The 21595-nt window shown below is 49.3% G+C and overlaps 1 long non-coding RNA gene across 1 annotated transcript; it reads left to right on the top strand.

Moving 5' to 3' along the window:
• Positions 1 to 7104: 7104 nt before the first annotated feature.
• On the top strand, positions 7105 to 13922 carry LOC114485049 (uncharacterized). The gene is made up of 3 exons (XR_003678500.2): positions 7105 to 7164; positions 7547 to 7686; positions 12272 to 13922. It is a non-coding gene; the product is annotated as an uncharacterized lncRNA (long non-coding RNA).
• The last annotated feature ends 7673 nt before the right edge of the window (positions 13923 to 21595 follow it).

Raw genomic sequence — 21595 nt, 5'->3', positions numbered from 1 at the left:
ACCCAAGGGAGGGCACCCACAAGGGCATGAACACCAGGAGGCAGGATCTTTGCGGGTCATCGCGGAGGCAGCTTACCCGTGAGACCTGGGTCCCAACCCCATCAGACTGCCTGAGCCGAAAGCCTTGCACGTTTATGGGACACCTATGTGCTTTGAGTGAGCAGCTTAACCGCATGTGCCTACAGTTACTCGGCTATAAAGTGGGGATAATAATTTATTTCATCAAATCTAAGATGACGTTGATAGAAAGATAGCATTATTTTATACACCAGTAAGAAAGAATATCCACTGCCCATTCACTGGAAGATGCAAGCCCATTTCAGAGCTTGAAGTGTGGGGGGAAAATGTACGTCTTAAAATTAATGAAACACAGTGTTCATTTCCTAAGGCGATCTGAGACTTAAATGCCTGGTACCATTTAAGGTTGTTGTGAGGCTTAAATGTACGGAAGGCTGCAAACTGGGGCAGGCTGCCCAGATGTTCCATTTATTTATTTATTCATTCATTCATTCATTCATTTATTTATTTATGGCTGCATTGGGTCTCTGTTGCTGCGTGCAGGCTTTCTCTAGTTGTGGCGAGCGGGGGCTACTCTTTGTTGCGGTGCACGGGCTTCTCACTGCGGTGGCTGCTCAGTAGTTATGGCACACGGGCTTAGTTGCTCCGCGGCATACGGGCTTCTCACTGCGGTGGCGGCTCAGTAGTTATGGCACACGGGCTTAGTTGCTCCGCGGCATGTGGGATCTTCCCGGACCAGGGCTCGAACCTGTGTGCCCTACATTGGCAGGCGGATTCTTAACCACTGCACCACCAGGGAAGCCCCAGATGTTACTTTTTATTAGTGAGCCAATGAAATTAATCCACACCTACACACTGTGGGCAAGATCTTGTTTTGATGATGTCTAGGCTAGAAGTGAGGCCAAGGGGAGCAGGATAGAATCTCCACCCCCAGAAAAGGAGGGATTCTCATGTACATCAAGCAAGGCACCTTAGAACAGACACCAAGTGCTGAGGGTGCACGGAAGAGAACGGGAGACCCCCATCTGTCTTGGGGGTGGTTAGCATCTGGGCAGGCTCCCTGGAGGAGGTGGTGTTGGAGCCCAGCATTGAGGGCAGGGAGGACTGTTGCAGTAGAGATAGAGGCAGGATCCTGTGGGTGACCAAAGCGTGGGGACACAAAGGGTTGTCCTTGGGTGGGAGAAAAATCTGGAAAGGCAGACTGGAGCCTGCTCTTCCTTCCAGAGCCTGGAAGAGGAATCTGAGCTTGGGAGACAAGGGGGATGGGGTGTGCCCTCCACTCCAGGAGCCTTACCTCTGTGATGGCATTTCACCCTCACACTGTCTGGAGCTTAGCCCCATTTTTCAGATGAAATAACAGAAGCTCAGAGAGGTGAAGCAACTTGCCCAAGGAGACACAGTCAGTAGTGGGCCTCGAATGCAGCCCCACAGAGTCAGGCCAGCAAACAGAGTCCTCAGCAACTGAGTGTTCCACCCCCCCAGCCCCCACTCCTCACGCCGGTCTTCACGCACCCTACGCGATGATCAGACAGAACCATTAGCCTAAGGTTAATGCCACTGGAGTTTTCCTTGAAAATATGATGCCCATCATCAATGAGGCAAGGGGCTCATGTGTGTGTGTTTCAACTAATAATTTATCTCTTTGCCTGAGCAGCTCTTATAATGCAGTACATTTTGGGGGAACTAGTTCTTTTACTTCAGAACAATGATCCACTGTGTTGGTTTTCATTTCCCAAAGGAAGCTAGAATGCCAGGCTGTCAGGTTCAGCAAGAGATTTTGGTCAACTTATCACTTGGAGAAATCAAACAAAGGGAACAATCAATAGTAATAATGCTATTGATTATAAGAGCTCCCACATTCCGAGCACTCAGGCTGTGCCAGGCGTTGTGCTCAGGGCTTCCTGTATTTGGTCCTGATAGCACTCTGAGGGATCGGGGGAGGATTGTTCTCAGTTTAGGCAAAGCGTGTATCAGTAATTGCAGGGTCCCAGAACTGGCAATGCAGATGCTCTTGCATTTTTTTCAAATATGCAGGACCTGATGACTATCAGTGGTGGGTCTGCCCCTTCTCCTGTCTGAGCCTATTTCCTCATCTGTAAAATAAGCCTGAGCGGGTCTAGCCAGGGTGCCCCAAGGTTTCCTTTATTAAAAAAACACCTGTCACTGGGCCCCATCAAAACCCCTTGCATATACAGGTCTGGGCAGGGCCCTGAAAAGCTGTCTGTACAATCACATCCCAGGAGATCTGTCTCTTGTGGGAAATCTTGGAAACAATTGCTCAAGGCCCTTCCACATCTGAGGACTGTGATCTTAGGACTCAAATTTCAAACCAAAGCTCTTCCTTTGAAATCTGAATTCTAAACATTCTTGTCTTCTCTTTCACAACAAGGTGGCCAGTGGAGCAGAAAGAGCACAGCCTGGGGGTCAGTGGACTGGAGGTCCACTTCCAGCTCCGCCCCTGACTAGCTATGTGATCCAGAGAGGAAGTCATTTCCTTTCTCTGAGCCTCAGTGTCCACACCTGCAAAATGGGTACAGCATACCTGCCCAGGGATGTTGGGAGGTCCAGAGGAGCTACGGCTCAGAGCTGGGAGGAGGATCTTACCCTCCTCTGCCTCAACCTGTGGGCAGAGGCCTTGATATGGACCTGGGCAAGTGCTGAGACTGTGATCTGCTAGACCAAGGCCCACCTTGGCAGGTGGAAGGTCTGACCGACTTGTAGAGATGCCATGATGGGATGGGCTTGTGTATGGAGGAGTCACCCCAAAAGCCTGGGTGGAGTGGCCTGGACCCCTCGAGGATGTGGGGGGAGGGAAACATATTAAAAAGAGCAGAAGAGCTACTCCTGAACCATCCCCACCGCATCACACACTGTGAGGGTCCCCTGCTGCTTAGAATGGAGACACAACCCCAGCCTGTGGAGAAGGGCTGTCGTGGCCATTCTTCAGTCAGTGAGTGGGTTCGTTCATCACAGCCTAGTGCCCTGCCCTGTGTTTCCATCAATAAGGGTTTATCCTGAGGTCTCACCAGCAGTTAAGCTATCTGCAGCTCAGCTCGAACTGCCAGAATTTTGTTAATTTTTTTAAAAAAGTGATTTTTCTTGTGTCATCTCAGGACAGGGGTTCTGGGAAATCTAGGTTGTCCTTGTGAGATCCTCAGGGCAAACCTGGCCTTCCGAATTGTAAACACAAGAGTGGTGGGCTGTTTCTGGGTTTATAGTGACTGCTACAGTTTGAGGGTTCATGGCTTTGTCTGGGAGTCCCCATCCACTCAGATACTTCTGCTTACCCAAGCCTTCTCAGTGCCAACTGCTCTTGACCTTCCCCACAGCTCCCTCCCAGGCTGCACTTCCTGAACTTACTAGCAAGCTGTCCTCACTGACCCTCTCCATGCCTTGATCCCATGATGCCCTCCCCCAGCTTTGCTTGGGCCATGTATGGGATCCTTTTTTACCAATATATTCACCTGATTAACTCTTGATTTATGCATGTATGTATGTATCTATCTATCGACTTTCCCTCCTCCAGGAAGCCCTCCAAGCCCCCTCTCATGGGGAAAGGGACCCCTCCTTGGACTCCCATAGCACTCTGGCCATTATCTCTAGCACAGCACCACACGGTTTTGAAGTGGAGTGCTTTGAGGCCTGTGTACCCTCACTGGTCTGGGAGCAGCTTGGGGACGGGGAAAATACCTCATTTTCACCGTATCTCTATCGGGTGCTGCTGAGGGGGCTGCAGAGTGAAGGGATCACATTTGTCCCCACCACCCCACTTTCCTTCCTGGCCCAGTTGACACCTCCCTCCTCCGAATTTACTCCTCCCTATCCGATCGTGCCTGCTTCTCTTTAACTTTCCCCTTCCCCTCAAATGTGGTACCCTGCAGACTCCTCTCTCTGTCGGACTCCGCTCAGCTTCTGGGGCAGTCCCATCCACTCCATAGCTTCGACCACTAAGTGTGGGCTGATGACTCCCATTCCTTCATTTGCCAACTATATATTAAGCATCTACCATGTGCCAAACTCAACTTTCGTAGAGGTGATATTCAAGTGTGGGGAAGGGACAGGAGTACAGAAGATAAACAGACAAAAACCAAGAACTTTCCAAAAAGTGACAGTTACTAAGAAGCAATAAGGCAGACGTACTCCCAGCCTAACAGGAGCTCTGAGCTGCTCTGCAGCTGCCCCTGGACCACTCCCTCCGGACAGAGCCCTGCTGCCCAGCCTATGCCCCTCCTGGCTGGCCCTCCACAGGCTGAACTCAGCCTGTCTGTCCCGCCTCGCCTTCCCTTGCATCTCCCAGAAACTCAGCCAAGTTCTCCAACCTTCCCGGGCCTCAAGAGTCAATTTCACAAGTTGGGGCCTGTTTAAAAAAAATAAGTTAAATAGAAAGATTCCTGGGCCCCACCCCATGAATCAGAATCTACAGGGGGCCTGAGGTCCAGGAATCCATTTTGTTTTTAAAGAGCCCCAGGGGATTCCTCTTATCAGGGAAGTCTGGGTAATAACTTCTCTAGGCATCTCAGTGGGTCTCAACGCTGACCCACATTAGAACCATTTGGAGAGCTTCTAAAACTAGCAATTCAATGCAATGCAGTGCAATGCAGAGGATTCCATTCGCCAGAGACAGACTTAAGTGGCATTCTGCTGATGTTTCTAAGACCTCTGAGTTGGTGGTTAATATGTGTAAGAACCATGGGGGAGGAGTGGGGCTCAGGAATCTGTGTTTCCAATCAGTACCTTGTCCCAAGGAGATTCTGTCACTAGTATTACAGAAGCCCACGCTGAGAAATGCCTTTTCTAGCCACACTGGACTCCTCACCGCAGCTTTTTCTTGGGCAGTTTTCTCTGCCTGGGGTGGAATACCCCTCCCAGCTTTGTCCTCCTGGAGGACTCAGCCTGGAGGTAGGACAGAGCCTGGACGGAGAGATGTCTTGTTTCTTAGTCAAACTTCAACTAATTTATCTGCCTGAGCTAATCGTCCAAAGTCCATACTACTTTTGTTCACAGCAGTCCATCTTTTAGTTCTCAATTAGTTTATTTGTTCAGACCTCCACCTGGTGGTGTTGACATGGGATTCACCTGAACCTGCGTGGAACCACCTGCCCTCTGCTCCAGACTCAGGATTTCACAGGGACCAGCCAGGACTGAGCCGATGTTCCCCAAAAACTGGGTTTGCCTCTTGGTGGGTGTTGAGCCAAAAGATACAACCAGGCCAGAGATCAGGAGAAGGAAGGATTTATTACTTGCAGCAAGTAAGGAGAACACCGGGGATTTTTTCCAAAGCAGTATCTCCCCAAACAGCAAAATTGCGGAAGTTTTAAGCTAAAGGTATATGCATGTTCATGAAGGAGCTTGAGCAGAGAACACAGCATAGAATTGGGGAAAAGGTTGACAGTTAGGTTCCAGTGGACCTGGTGGTTGAGCACCTTGGTGGGGGAAGGTGTTAAGTTCCGCAAAATAGCTCAAGAAAGTGCTTCAGGCTTCCCTGGTGGCGCAGTGGTTGAGAGTCCGCCTACCGATGCAGGGGACACAGGTTCGTGCCCCGGTCCGGGAAGATCCCACATGCCGCGGAGCGGCTGGGCCCGTGAGCCATGGCCGCGGAGCCTGCGCGTCCGGAGCCTGTGCTTTGGGAAGAGGCCACAACAGTGAGAGGCCCGCGTACCGCAAAAAAAAAAAAAAAAGAAAAAAGAAAGTGCTTCAGGCCAATCGTTATCACTGAAACAGAACTGGAAGTTTACAACTCATTTATTATCTTTGCTATTGTTACTTCTCTTGCCTGATAACAGTGTTTGTTCCCTTAAGATCATTATTACTGAGACCTGTTCAGGGGAAGAACTGTGGTCAGGTGAGCTCTATGATGTGATGGCAGAGGCTGTTTTTTTTTCACCTGTGTCTCCGGCATAGCACCAGGCCCATAGTAGGTGCTCAAGGGATGCTTGTTAATTGAATGAATACCTGAATCTGGAAAACTGGAATTTTAATCCTTGCTCTGGTACTAAAATAGCTGTGTTGGATTGACCCAGGTTGGAGTTCAGCCAGATATGTGGAAGGAAGGACAAAGAAATTGGAGAGACAAACAAAATGGACACAACACAGAGAAGAGAATGGAGTTGTAATATCTCTCCACACTCAATCATCAAATTTTAGTTAAAAAGATGTTCTCATAGTCCTTGATTCTCCCAACTGTCTAGAAGCAGGTTATTTTTTCTCCATGCCTTGATTGTCATCTGATGTACCTTATATTTTATTTTATTTTATCGTCTGTCTTCTCTCACTGGGAGGCAGAAATTTTGGTTTATTTTGGTCACGCCTGCATCTCCTGGTTGGCACAGAGCCCAATTTTTGAAGCTTTCCGTTCAACCAAGCCTTCTAAACCCTCTAGGTCCTGAGTGGCCTCTATTTACAGATTAGGAAACTGAGGCTCAGAGAGGTGAGGTTGCTTGTCCAGGGTCACACCGAGACTCCTGCCCGTCACCACCACCCCCACAGCTGCTAAAAGACAATCACGTAAACCCGTCTGGCACAAGCGCCATTTCCTTCCTCCTGCCCTTCGCAAACCCTCTTTCCTCCGACCTCTTCTCCACCCACTAGCGTGCATCTGAGTCCACCCGGATCCCTGAGCCCACCCGGATCCCTGAGCCCGAGGGCTAGCTGTTGTGCTTGGGGTTTTGAGAGACACGTGCTACCCGGGTGAATGAATCGCACGTCCCCACCCCCGCCAACAGCCAATCACAGCCTGTCAGAGCCCGGCCACTTCCGCCTATTGCGGGCCGCGGCTGGGGCCCTGCGGCTCACGTGGGGCTCTGGAGACAAGGGAGTAGGTGGTGGTGAGCCAGGGGCGGGCTCTCCCAGCCTCGTCACCAATCCAGGGTCCAGCCGGGGACGGGAGGGGCGGGGCTGATGTGGGGCGCCAAGGCTTAAACGTGACGGGCAGGCGGGCGTAGGGAGGAGTCCCGGGCAGGGGAGCGGTGAGTGACAGAGGACGCTGTCCAGTAACAGGAGGGGTTGGGCTGTCTGAGCCAATAGGAAGTCCGTAAGGCGGGACTGGGACCGCAGCAAGTTCGGTTGCGCGGAGACCGCAGCTGTTCCCTGTCAGTGGAGGCAGCGGCGGTAGAGGCGGTGGCGGCGACTTGCGGCAGCAGCGAGGAGGTGAGTGCCGGCGGCGCTGTGCATTTTCCTCTTCCCGCAGCGGGTCGGAGCGGGTGGGCGTGCGCCGGCGCTGCCGCGGGGGACGCTTATGTAAGGGTCGCGCGCGGCAAGGCGGCGCCGGCTCCTCGAGTGACGGCTGGAGGAGACGGCAGCGGGCGGTGCGCTACGCGACGCGACGCGCGCCGCCCCTCCCCTCCCCCTCCCGCGAGGGACTGTTTGCGCGAGCCCGCCCCCCACCCCCGCCCTGGGGACCCTTCGCCCCAGTTCTCCGGGCCCGCCGCCCCGCGAGCATCTTTCCCGCGCTGGCGCAGCCCGGCCTCGTCCACTCGGCGCCCTGGGGGCCGCCGGCGGCCTTATTCCTGCTCTCGGGCCCATTTTGCAGATGGAGAAACTGAGGGCACGGAGCCCTCAAATGCCTCGCGCGAGGTCCCTGAGGGCTCGAACCCAAGTCTGTCAGAATCCGGAGCCCAAGTGTCCCCCAACATACTGGAAGTTGCTCAGCTCTGAAGAAAGCCGTGGCGTGTAAGGCGAGGGTTTTCCGTGTTACGAGTGCCTGCACTCTGCTTCCCATAGGATCCTCCTGGTAACCCTGGGGGGCATTCTTGTAATTCCACTTAGTTTCAGAAGAGGAAGCTTGGGGCGCCCAGAAGCAGTGATTAGGAGGAGGTGGGGCTGGGCTCAGCCCGTTATTTCTGCAGCTTTTAGCAGTTTACAAAGTGCAGTGAGTAGCAGCTGGCCCTCTGGGAAATGCCCTCCTGGGCACGCAGTCTGCAGCCCTGGCTTTGAGGACCTGCCATACAGGTTCCTCCCAGCACATCTTGCTTTGTGTACTTGGAGTGAGTTGTTTCACCTCTGGGGATCCCTTTCTTCATTTCACAAGTGCCAGGGCTAGGTCAGGTCCCTAGGTCCCTGGGAACTTTGAAATTCTTAAAAATCTGATTAAAATTCATTTTGTGATAAAGAGGAGGCCAGGGATTCCCATTCTGTAGCTGAGAAAACTGAGCCTCAGAGAGGTGCCGCTATTTGCCAGATCGTAACCAGAGCCTCCCCAGTCTTTACCAAGAAGTCTTTGCCTTCCCGTTGCCCCCTTACCCACTGCTACCAGCAGCCTTGGCCTCCCCACCCCCCCACCCTTCCCCTGCCTGTGATGCAAATACTGGAGTGGATGTGCTCAGCATTTCGATGCCCTCGCAGCTACAGCTTTTCTGCTTGCCTGCTCTTCATCTAAACCCTTGAACTCTTCATCACATTCTTTGCACACCTCTCACGTTCAGAGCTCTAGACTGGGTGCTGCGCGAAGACGTGGGAGACGAGGTGCCCCAGAACTGCCGACAAACTGGTTGGGGGAGAGAAAAAGAAACAGAGCGTAAGCAGAAAGTCAGCATGCCGCAGTTGTTTGTAGAGAGCTGGTGTGGGCGAGGTATGTCCCGAGGAGGACATGGAAGAAGATCAGGAGAAGGAAGGATTTATTACTTGCAGCAAGTAAGGAGAACACCGGGGATTTTTTCCAAAGCAGTATCTCCCCAAACAGCAAAATTGCGGAAGTTTTAAGCTAAAGGTATATGCATGTTCATGAAGGAGCTTGAGCAGAGAACACAGCATAGAATTGGGGAAAAGGTTGACAGTTAGGTTCCAGTGGACCTGGTGGTTGAGCACCTTGGTGGGGGAAGGTGTTAAGTTCCGCAAAATAGCTCAAGAAAGTGCTTCACCCCAGAACTGCCGACAAACTGGTTGGGGGAGAGAAAAAGAAACAGAGCGTAAGCAGAAAGTCAGCATGCCGCAGTTGTTTGTAGAGAGCTGGTGTGGGCGAGGTATGTCCCGAGGAGGACATGGAAGAGGAAGTTCCATAGAGGCTGGCAAATCAGGGCAAAACTCACACCAAGGCCAGGGACAGGAGAACGGGGCTGGATGGGCATGGATTAGGGAAGGCTTGGTGGAGGAGGCGAGTTGTGAGCCTCCTTTTTTTTTTCTATAAATTTATTTATTTTATTTTTGGCTGCTTTGGGTCTTCGTTGCTGCGCGTGGGCTTCCTCTAGTTGTGGTGAGCGTGGGCAACTCTTCGTTGCGGTGTGGGGGCTTCTCATGGTGGTGGCTTCTCTTGTTGCGGAGCACAGGCTCTAGGTGCACAGGCTTCAGTAGTTGTGGCTCGTGGGCTGTATAGTGCAGGCTCAATAGTTGTGGCACACAGACTTAGCTGCTCCGTGGCATGTGGGATCTTCCTGGACCAGGGCTCGAACCCGTGTGCCCTACATCAGCAGGCGGATTCTTAACCATTGCGCGACCAGGGAAGCCTGAGTTGTGAGCCTCTTGATTCCACCGGGGCCAGCAGTGAAGAAGCAGTGATTGGATTTGAGCAGGCAAGGTTTTATGATGAAGTACAGGTGAGTTTTAAGTAACTGGACCCTGGCAGAGGAAGGCTGAGGAAGGTGGAAGGAGAACGTGGAGGAGATAGCACTTCCCACTTGAGTGTGAGAAGTTTGGTTGGTCGCCTCACAGAGGCCTCTGCAGGAGGCGTTATAAGGTGAGGGCACTTGCTAAGGTGCGGGTGAGTCAGAAGTGAGATTGGGTCCAGAGGTGCCGGGGTGCTTGGTTGGGCTCTGAGAGCCCAGCAGCAGCGGGCCTGAGCTACAGTCTGTTCTGTTTGTGTTCTAGTAAGCAACCTATGAGCACGTGTCCTTGTGAGAAGTTTCTTAGTGGCTGCTCTGCCCTGCAGAAAAGGGCTTTGTTCACTATAGCTGCGCAGTATCTATTGGTTGAATTGAATTAGGCTGCCATTCAGAATTTCCACAGTTTACCCCAAAGTCCCCTCTGCTCCTTATTTCTCTATCTTTCTCTACTGAAGCCTGTCCCAGCTTGACCGACTCCGTGCTCGTTCTCACCTCCAAGATCATCCCTTAGAGGGGTTTGCCTTGATGTTGTAACCCCGGTGGATCCCTCCTGCCTTTGAGGTGCCAGTACAGGTGGCTTGTCTTTTTTTTTTTAATCCTCTGCCTTGTTTTCCCTTTGTCTCACTTCCAGCGCCCTGGGTGCTGTGCTAGGTCCCTGTCCTGACACTGTTCGCAGAGGCGTGGGGCACTGGGGCACAGCAGGACTGCAGATCTCATTCCAAGTCGCAGCACATTCAGGGGCTGCAGGGATGATTGTCGTATGTCAGAGGATCTGGGCGGAAGGCCTGGGCAGGCCCCAGACTGTCCAGATCTCTCCCTGGCACTTTCCCGCGTGAGCTGGAGACCTCAGGCCGGTAAACATTTCCCGTGAGGACTAGTGTCTGGCTCCCTCCCAGTAGCATCTTACTCTCTTCTGAACAGGGCCCTCCTCTCCCCATCCAGAAGGCGTGCCTGTTTGGGGGCAAGTTTCTCTTCCAGACACATCTTTCACAGAAGTGGGGCATTTGCCTGCTCTCTCTGAAGCCTCAGCCTCACCTGGGCCCGCCTGACCATCTCTTCCCTTCCCTCTGTGTCTTAGCTGCCTCTTGTCTCAGCTGTGGATACTTTGCCAAACTGTCAAAGGAGTAGGGCCTGACGGTGGAAGACGGACAATGACGAGAAGAGGAAACCGTTTCCTCTTCCTTACCGAATGAAAAGATAGGCTCCCACCTGTTGGGCTTTTGCTTCTCTGTGACCCCACAGGTACCCTCTGCTGCCTCAGCCTCATCTGAGACAACTGGCTGTTGCCCCGAAACTCGCTTCTTTGTGTCCTTCCTCTGACCTTGTTCCTGGCGATCTTGACTGCAGGACTTCTCCTCTTCTCTTGTCCTGTAGAAATTACTCTTCAGGCTCTCCTGCGTTAAGCCTCGCTGAATCTATTCAGCTGGATGTGGGTTCTCTCTTTTAATAATAATGATGATAAATGATGATTGATTGTTATTAATAATAAAAGTCATCCTTTGTTGAGCTCTTACTGTGTGGTGGCAGGGACCTTGCCAAGCCCCTTTTATGTATTATTTGATTATCACAGCAACCCTACAACAAAAGTACAGTTAGCTCCTTGTTTACAGATGAGGAACTGTGAGTGAAATAACTCCCCCAGAGTCACACAGCTAGGAAGGGGCACGGCTGGGGTCCTCCCCAAGCTGTCAGGCTCCGAGCACACGCTCGGGTCCCTCTCACGTACTATCCTGTTCTTACCTCTATTAGCTAGCCCCCAGCAGTGGTGCCCTGTGCAGGGTATGTGCTCAAGACGTATTTTATTGAATTGAATGCCCCAAACATTCATTTTCAGCCTTGACATAATCTACCAAGGCAACTTGTTTTCTTGGAACATGGACTTAGTTCATTTGATGGTTTGCTGGCCTGGGTCTCCATTTTGCTCTTTACTGACCAGTGGCTAAAGCTAACGGACAGGTGTGGCCTTTCAAAAACAAGCAGTCTGTAAACTCCAGAAAGTGGTCATGCACCACCAACTGGGCTCCCATGGGTCCAAACACAGGGTGTGCTCTTTGTGTGTGGGGTGGGGGGTCTCTGCAGGAAGGGATCTGAGGACATAGCCAGCGAAATAGGAAACACATCAGCTTCTTCATTTGTGTCCATTTGCAGAGTGAGACAGGAACCAGGCTCAGAGAATCCGGAGGCGAGTTAGCTCCTCCGGAGGATTGGAGGTGGCTCAAAAATTGGCCTGAGGTTGGATGGGAGTGGGCAGGAGCACCAGGCACTTCAGATCCAACAAGAAAAGTTTCTAGAACTTGTTCTTGTGTAGCGGGTGCCAGAAAAAGGTTTTACTTAAATGCTTCTTATTAGGCACGTCGGCCAACGTCTGAGCGCGTCCTCTATACCAGGCACGGTGCCAGTGCTTTGAGTGTGTACCTCCTCGGGAACCCTCCTACCTGGGTGCTGTTGTTACTCCCATTTCACAGATGAGGAAACAAGCTTTGAGTGGTTCTGGGAGCGGGTGGCAAAGCAGCAAGAATAGAGCCCAGACAGTTGGACAACAGCGCTGGGGTGTTCTCAGCCCCACGCTGTCCTGGTGGCCCCCCAGATACCCCTGAGATCAGGGGAAGCAAAGCGGCAGTTCTTCTCTGGGTTCTAAGTCTGTGTTCCTGCTACGCCTGGCTTCTCTGGGGAATGCTGGGAGAGAAACGAGGGTAACACTTTCTTTCTCTTTTATTTAGATAGCCCCTGCCTCCTGAGAGCTGACAATACACTTGAGGGTAAGTCCTGTGCCTGGATGCAGGTCAGTGGGATGCCTGTGGGAGCAGCAGCTGTAGATGTTAGCAGTCCTGGCACGTCAGTGATCAAGCTCAGTAAATAAAAAGGGCCAAGCTCTGCTCTTTGGAAAATATACGCAGTCTTTGTCTGTTCCCGACTCTCTTGGTTTTCTTGGTTTTCACAGGAAAGTGATGTCTGGCTCCCTGCTGGCCCCAGCTGGCTGCCGGCCGGCCTCAGCAGGAGGCCCGACTTCTGGAAGGGTGTGGCTTGGGACGCCTGGTGGTGGGGGAGAGTGGCGCGGCTCCTCAGGACCACAGGAATGAAGCATCCGTAGGGCTGGGCAGCCTCTGAGAAGAGCTCTTGACTCCATGTGGAGAGCAGGCAGCTGGGCACAGGAGGTGGCTCTGTCCGCTGGCTGTAAAAGCACTTGACACATGTGTCCAGACAACGATGAGGGGGTGAAGGTGGACTTGCCCCTTCTTCCCCCCACATAGTGCTCTGTGTGACAGCACGGCCCTGTGTAACCTCCTGCTCTTAAGGTTTCCCCTCACACAGGAAACTCCACTGATTGCATTGATCCCGGTGCATCTCCGCAGCCTAAATTCCAAGGCCCTCGGGTCCGGGGTCCACCTGATGGTCTGTGAGAGGGCCCTAGCCGGGCACGGTCCTGGCTCGGTGTAGCATCCCGCCTGCATTTCAGACACTGATATGCTCTTCCCTTCATCCAGAGGCAGGCCAGCGCTACCCCCTGTTTCACAGCCTGGTGCCCTGGGAACTTAGTGGCTCGGGGACAACTTTGCCCAGAGCTCAGGTTCAGTGCTCAGTGTGGAGATTCCTTTGTCCGGGGATTTTTTTCAGATGATCCTTCAGAAGCCATAAGCTGTTCTCCATCCTGAGATTTTTCCACAGTCCTCACGTGTCCTGGGTCTTGAGCCAGGAGTGGCCGTTTTCCACTCTGAGATGGAGTTTGCTTGGAAAAGTGGGCGGAGTGTAAAGGCAGGTGGTATGAGTGGAAATGCCTCCGGACCTTTGACGGACTCCACCCTCCACGAACTTCCCGCTCTTCTCTCTGCTTGCTCCCGGTCTCGCATCTTAGCTGACAGAGTTGAACGTTGTTGCTCTTACTGGCATCCCTGTGAGGAGAAGAGGGGCAGTTTGGTGACAGTCCCAATCTCTCAGCTTACGGAGCTGAGAAACTGGGGCCCAGAGAAGGCTAATTAGCAGAATCCAAAATTCTGACACCCCTCCTTTTTTTTTTTCCCAGAGTGTCATCTTTTCTTGCATGTCTTCCCCAGATCCATCAGTAGGAAGGGAAAATTAGTCGCCAGGAAGGGCCTTCTTCTGCCTGCCAGGTCATCTAATTTGTTAAAGCTTGTTTGGCTTTTCAGTCCCTACTTCCCTCCTGAGTCCGTGGAGCTTTGCTTAGTTACTGTAACTAAGACTCTGCCATTGAAGGTTCCCGCCTTCCCCTGTCCTCCTCCTTTTGGTCGCCTTGGTGATCCTGGAGGGAGGTAGATGTGGGCTTTTTTTTTTTTTTTAAGTATTATTCCAGAAGGCATAACCCTTGGGTCATCTCAACACCCCCTCATTGCTGCTGTTCCTTACCTCCTCATCCTGATTTGCCTGTGGGGCGGGGGGCATTTGGCAGTGGTGCTGGGATACCCAAGGCAGCTCTAGGTACATTTCCACCAGCTGTGGGCCAGACTCCACAGGTGGCAGCTCCTCTCTGGCTGAGGCCTCAGGAAAATTCCATGATCTGGCCGTGCTGAGTCATGCTTAGTCTCTGAGGATACGTGTGTCACCTTTCGCATGTCTGTCACTGGTCAGGCCAGGGTCTGGGAAAGGCTGCAGTTACTATAGAGTGATATCATGCTGCTGATCTTTTCTATTTGCCCATCGCTGTATGCTTTTCCGAGTGCTTTTACTAATGTGCTGTTTATCAATATGAAATTGATTGATATTAAATCATTTATAATAAGTGGATTATTCTGGAAAACATTCCTCTCATGAATGAGGAAACTGGAGTTCGGTGAGACCAAGTGACTTGGTGAGTTTTGGGTGACTGGTGAATAGCATGTTTGAGTGAGAGTTTTTAATCATCCCCCCGCCCCTGGGTTTTTGTGTAATGCCAAGATTTTTCAGAAGTTACTTTGATTGTAAAAATTGATTTTCAGTCTGTTCAAGTTACAGACTCAAAAATCTCATTCTTCCTTTAAGCGCCAGTCTTTTACATTTAGCTTTTTTTTTAAAATTTTTATTTATTTATGGATGTGTTGGGTCTTTGTGCGAGGGCTTTCTCTAGTTGTGGCAAGTGGGGGCCACTCTTCATCGCGGTGCGCGGGCCTCTCTTGTAGTGGAGCACAGGCTCCAGACGCGCAGGCTTAGTAATTGTGGCTCACGGGCCTAGTTGCTCCGCGGCATGTGGGATCTTCCCAGACCAGGGCTCGAACCCGTGTCCTCTGCATTGGCAGGCAGACTCTCAACCACTGCGCCACCAGGGAAGCCCTACATTTAGCTTTTAAGTGTAGCCTACAAATCTTTCTGTTCTACTTATGATTCTAGAAAATTTTTTTTTTTTTTTTTTTTGTGGTATGCGGGCCTTCCCTTGTTGTGGCCTCTCCCGTTGCGAAGCACAGGCTCCGGACGCGCAGGCCCAGCGGCCATGGCTCACGGGCCCAGCCGCTCCGCGGCACGTGGGATCCTCCCATACCGGGGCGCGAACCCGGTTCCCCTACATCGGCAGGCGGACGCGCAACCACTGCGCCACCAGGGAAGCCCCTCTAGAAAATTTTAATAATCACTTTAAGGGGTCTTTGGGTTAATACTTGACCCATTTGCAATCTTAACTCATTTGAAAATTTTAAATTGAGTTTATGAATTACATTCAGCTTCCTTTAATAATACTTGCAACTGGGGCTTCCCTGGTGGAGCAGTGGTTGGGAGTCCGCCTGCCGATGCAGGGGACACGGGTTCGTGCCCCGGTCCGGGAAGATCCCACATGCCGCGGAGCGGCCAGGCCCGTGAGCCATGGCCGCTGAGCTTGCGCGTCCGGAGCCTGTACTCCGCAAAAAAAAAAAAAAATACTTGCAATTGTCTGATTACCAAATCTTTAATACTTAAATATTCCTGTTTAATAAATTAAACTGACTCTTTTCTTAAACATTCCTATACTGTTTTATTTTTTCACACAGCTTTACTGAGGTATTTTTGACATAATAAATTGGTACATTTATTTATTTATTTTTTTTTGTGGTACGCGGGCCTCTCACCGTTGTGGCCTCTCGCGTTGCGGAGCACAGTCTCCAGACGCGCAGGCTCAGCGGCCATGGCTCACGGGCCCAGCCGCTCCGTGGCATGTGGGATCTTCCCGGACCGGGGCACGAACCCGTGTCCCCTGCATCGGCAGGCGGATTCTCAACCACTGCGCCACCAGGGAAGCCCCTAAATTGCACATGTTTAAAGTGTACTATTTATATTTTGAAATATGCATGCACTTGTGAAACCATGACCACAATTAAGATAGTGATTGTCCAAAAGTGTCCTTGTGCCCCTTGGTAATCCCTGCCTCCCACCCCTCTCTGCCTCTACCATCTCCAAGTAACCACTGAACTGCTTTCTGTTACTATAGATTAATTTGCATTTTCTGGAATTTTACATAAGTGGAATCATATAGTATGTACTCCTTTTTTGTCTGGCTTCATTCACTCAGCATAATTATTTTGCGGTTTGTCTATGTTGCATGTATGAATAGTTCTTTTTATTGCTGAGTAATATTCCATTAGTGGATATTCCACAATTTGTTTATCTCTTCACCTGTTGGTCATTTTAGTTGTTTCCAGTTTTTGGTGATTCTAAATAAAGCTGCTGTGAACCTCTGTACAAGTCTTTGTATGGACATATATCTCCTTTTATCTTGGGCAAATGTGTAGGAGCAGAGTGGCTGGATCATATGATAGGTATATGTTTAACTTAAACTGCCCAACCATTTTCCAAAGTGGTTATACCATTTTACATTCTCACCAGCAGCGGATGAGGGTTCTGGTCCCTCCACACCCTTACCAACACTGGAGACGGTCAGTCTTTTCCATTTTAGCCATTCTGAAAGGTATGTAGTGGCGTCTCATGGTGGTTTCAGTTTGAATTTCCCTGGTAGATAATGATGTTGAGCACCTTTTCATGTGCTTATTTGTCATCTGCCAATACTGATTTTATTTTATTTTTTATTAGTTTTTAAAAACTTCATCTTTTTTTTCCTTTTTTAAAATGTTTTATTTATTTTATTTTATTTACTTATTTTTGGCTGCGTTGTCTTCGTTGCTGTGCGCAGGCCTTCTCTAGTTGTGGTGAGCGGTGGCTGCTCTTTGTTGCAGTGCGCGGGCTCCTCATTGCAGTGGCTTCTCTTGTTGCAGAGCACAGGCTCTAGGCACAGGGGCCTCAGTAGTTGTGGCGCGCGGGCTCAGTAGTTGTGGCACATGGGGTTTGTTGCTCCGCGGCATGTGGGATCCTCCCGGACCAGGGCTCGAATCCGTGTCCCCTGCATTGGCAGGCAGATTCTTAACCACTGCAACACCAGGGAAGCCCCAAAACTGATTTTAAACTTAGTAAAATTCCGAGTTAAAATCCTAAGTTTAAACCAATTACTCAGTTACATATTTTAATTGGAATCTTGAGACTGACTCGTTACTCTGAACAGACCAAATTCCCTTGAACATTGAAGTACATAAAGTAACAGATACACACAGATTTCTTAACACAAAATTATAAATACTATGGTTTTTGTTTTCTTAGGCATATTTATATGCTTAAATTTAATCTTCCTGGAATTAAAGAAGCTTGCCTAATAAGGAAATAATGATATGATCTCAAACTGTAGTAAATTACTTTCCTAAGTGACTTTTGGAGTTTCTTTCTCAACTGGATAACACTTTTTTTTATAATGCAAGAGATTGCTGCCCAGGGTGAAACTAGGTCTTAATCTTTGAATCCAACTGCTAGGCAGAGCCCCGAGTCATTGCCATTTTGCCCCCAACTGGGGACGGTTTCATAGCCCATGTGCCCTAGATTGAAGCACGCCTAATCCTTCTCTTCTCATGGAACTCTACACTTCTACACCCAGGCTGCTACGCTGTGTGACTGGATTCAGTTAATCTACTTAAGGCTTCATTTCTGTGCACTATGGCCACAAAATAGGTGGGATTTAGATTCTTCCTATCTTCCAAACCTTTGATCAAGGACTAGTTTCAAAATCTTGCCAGTGGGACTTCCCAGGTGGCGCAGTGGTTAAGAATCTGCCTGCCAGTGCAGGGGACATGGGTTCAAACCCTGATCCGGGAAGATTCCACATGCTGCGGAGCAGCTAAGCCTGTGCGCCGCAACTACTGAGCCTGCGCTGTAGAGCCCGCCAGCCACAACTACTGAGCCCGCGTGACACAACTACTGAAGCCCGCGTGCCTGGAGCCCATACTCCACAGCTAAGAGAAGCCACTGCAATGAGAAGCCTGCGCACTGCAACAAAGAGTAGCCCCTGCTCTCCACAACTAGAGAAAAGCCTGCACACAGCAATGAAGACCCAATGCAGCCAAAAATCATCAATCAATCAATCATGCCAGTGACACAGCAGTGTGGGAATTTGAGTCCCAGTCTTCTGTGTCTGGGTCTGGCGTTTCCTCCCTATATCTTACATCTTATCAAATGCAGAGAAAGGGAGTCTGGTACTTAAGGGTTCTTGGTTTCTGGTCAGGCTTGGTTACTAAGAAATTCTGGCACCCGAAACCCATGCCTGCCTTTTCATATTCTTTAGTTCATCCCCCTGGAAATGGTGAGAACCCTGGCCTCTCCCTAACCTCCCAGTGGAGAGCTACAAGTCTCTTTGGAGGGACATTGTCATCAAACTCTTGTTAGAGATTTGGATATTATTTTATTTATTTTATTTTTTTAAGTGATTTTTTAAAAATTTATTTTTAATTTATTTATTTTTGGCTGTGTTGGGTCTTCATTGCTGTGCACAGGCTTTCTCTAATTGCAGCAAGCGGGGGCTACTCTTCGTTGCAGTGTGCGGGCTTCTCATTGCTGTGGCTTCTCTTGTTGCGGAGCACGGGCTGTAGGTGCACAGCCTTCAGTAGTTGTGGCACATGGGCTCAGTAGTTGTCGCTCGCGGACTGTAGAGCACAGGCTCGGTAGTTGTGGCGCACGGGCTTAGTTGCTCCGTGGCATGTGGGATCTTCCCGGACCAGGTCTCGAACCCGTGTCCCCTGCATTGGCAGGCGGATTCTTAACCACTGCACCACCAGGGAAGTCCCAGAGATTTGGATTTTAGATGATAAACAGATGTGGACTTGCGTTCCTGTCTTGGTCACTGGGTGTGGCCTTAGGAAGCTTGTGACTGGTGAGTGGGACCTGGCTGAAAATTTTTAATGCAGGCTGACCTCTCCCCTGTTGTCTGATGCTTATGTGGCTCCACATGGGGAAAAGCGAAGGTCTGTGGAGTTCCACGAAAAGGAAATTTGAATGGGGGACTGTCTTAGATTCCTGCTTTTCAGAAGTTTTAAATACAGTCTTTCCTTACCTTTGACTCTGAGTTCCCCCTTCAGGTGGTGAAGGAGCATTGCGTGATACACAGCGTGAGAGTCTATTAAATGACGGCAGTGACATCACTGAGTATCAGAATCTCCATCCAAAGAGATAGGAAAATGTGCTCCATTTCAGGGCAGGACATTAAATGGCAGAGGATACAGAGAAAATTAAAACTAAAACTTAAAAAAAAGAAAAGGCATTTGACATGGCAATTTCATTTCTAGAAATGTAACCTAAGGTATAATGGGACAAGCACACAAGCATACTAGGCTGTTTGGATCAGCATTTTTATAGCAAAAAAAAATGGCAAACCACCAGATGTACATCAGAAAAGGATTGCTACATACGCAGTCCATTCAGTGTCATACAATGCAGCTTTAAACATAGCCCGTGTACCCTGATCAAACTGTTGCTGTAAACCTATTACCACAGAGCGAGAGCCAAGATACCTTTACTCGACAAAGGTAAAACAAAATGTATAATACCTCATTTTGGTTATTTTGGAATGTTATTCCAATTTTTTTTCTGGATGCTGGAATTATAAAATTATGTGTTTAATAAATGTTGCTGTGTCTTTGTAAATAATCAGATTTTTAAAAAAATTTAGAGAAGTGTGGCATTTAAAACACTATTTGGGGCTTAAGGTCCAGTACAGAGTATTTAAGTATCAGAGTTCTTTTACCCGTATTCTTCAAAAAATTGTTTAGAGGGATGAAAACCCCTTTCTAACTGCCATATGAGACATAGATTCCTTGGGAATGGTGAAATAAGGAGTTCTTAAAAGATATTCCTCTGTAAAAGAAGTGAGAAAACTGGCAAAAATTGTCAGAATCAACTTTTTCAGAACTCTGGAAATTAACCAAAGGCTTGCAGCAATCCAGGGAACATTTATTCAAGAAAAATGGCTGAATCTTGTTTTCAACAAAAAATTATGAGGCATGTAAAGAATGGCATATACACAGGAAAAGACACAATCAGTAGAAACTGTCCCTGAGGAGACTCAGGCCTTAAACTTTATAGACAAAGACTTTAAGTCATCTATTTAAAAATATGTTTAGGACTTCCCTGGCAGTCCAGTGGTTAAGACTCGGAGCTTCCACTGCAGGGGGCACGGGTTTGATCCCTGGTTAGGGAATTAAGATGATCCCGCATGCCTCGCTGCATGGCCAAAAAAAGAAAAATGTTTAAAGAACTAAGGGAAAGTATGAGAACAATGCCTCACCAAAAAGAGATGATCAATAAGGGATAGAAATTACCAAAAACAAACAAAATTCTGGAGTTGAAAATTACAATAACTAAAGTAAAAAAATCACTAGGAGCTCAACAGCAGAGTTGGGCAGGCAGAAGAATCAGCAAACTTTTTTTGTTTTGGCCGCGCCACACAGACTGTGGGATCTTAGTTCCCCGACCAGGGATTGAACCTGCACCCTCGGCAGTGAAAGCGCAGAGTCCTAACCACTAGATCACCAGGGAATTCCCAGAATCACCAAACTTGAAGAAGATAGGTCAATTGAGGTTAAACACTGAGAAACAGAAGGAAAAAAGAATGAAGGAAAATGAGCAGAGCCTCAGGCACCGACAGCATACTCATGATGGGAGTCCTAGAAAGAGGTTAGAAAGGAGCAGAACGAATGTTTGATGAAATAATAGCCCTAAAATTCCCCAATTTGATGAAAAACAGTAATTTATGTACCCAGGAAGTTCAGTGAACTCCAAGTAGGATAAAATCAAAGAGATCCACACCTAGACACATCATAATCAAAGAATCTTGAAAGCAGCAAGAGATAAGCGACTCATCACAAGGACCTTTGATAAGGTTAAGAGCTCACTTCTCCTTGGAAACCATGGATGCCAGAAGGCAGTGGGATGAACATAGATGCCACATGAGGCAAAACCTTCAACTGTATTTGATCTCTGAGTCTTAGATGGCTCTGATCTCTTCCATCTTCAGGGATAACATGTCAATGTAGTCCCTAAATAACAATTACTCAAGCTCCTTTCGCACTTGACCTGTAGGAATTCTTTTACCAAGTTCCCCTCTGCAGGTGTTTTTAGAAATACCTAAGGAATACTTATGTGTTCCACCAAGCCTGGGACATAGTTGGGGCTCAAAAAATCTTTGTTAAATGAATAAAATCTACCTGGGTTACTGATTTCCTTGGCCAGCTGTCTGTTTTCTCTTCTGCATGTCACTAGTTCTCCCTGTCTCAGGGTTGTTGCCTCCTTCCTCATACTATTTTGCCTTCAACATGGAAACAGACTTATCTCATAACTTCTCAAAGTACATCTTTTCAAAATATTACCAGGGCTTCTGGGTGGCGCAGTGGTTAAGAATCTGCTTGCCAGTGCAGGGGACACAGGTTCGAGCCCTGGTCCGGGAAGATCCCACATCCCGCAGAGCAACTAAGCCCGTGCGTCACAACTACTGCGCCTGCGCTCTAGAGCCCGCAAGCCGCAACTACTGAAGACCGCGCACCTAGAGCCCGTGCTCCACAACGAGAGAAGCCACCGCAGTGAGAAGCCCGCGCACCACAAAGAAGAGTAGCCCCCGCTCGCCACAACTAGAGAAAGCCCGCGCACAGCAACAAAGAGCCAAAACAGCCAAAAATAAAAATAAATAAATAAATTTTTAAAAATAAATTAAAAATATTACCAGCTATTTCACAAAATTTTACTGAATGCTTGGGGGTAGCAGGATGGAATTACAACACAGA

This window comes from Physeter macrocephalus, unplaced genomic scaffold (genome assembly GCF_002837175.3).
Source record: "Physeter macrocephalus isolate SW-GA unplaced genomic scaffold, ASM283717v5 random_402, whole genome shotgun sequence".
NCBI classification, from domain to species: Eukaryota; Metazoa; Chordata; class Mammalia; order Artiodactyla; family Physeteridae; genus Physeter; species Physeter macrocephalus.
Note: the sequence above shows the minus strand (reverse complement) of the source record. Positions and strands in the feature narration are given on the sequence as shown.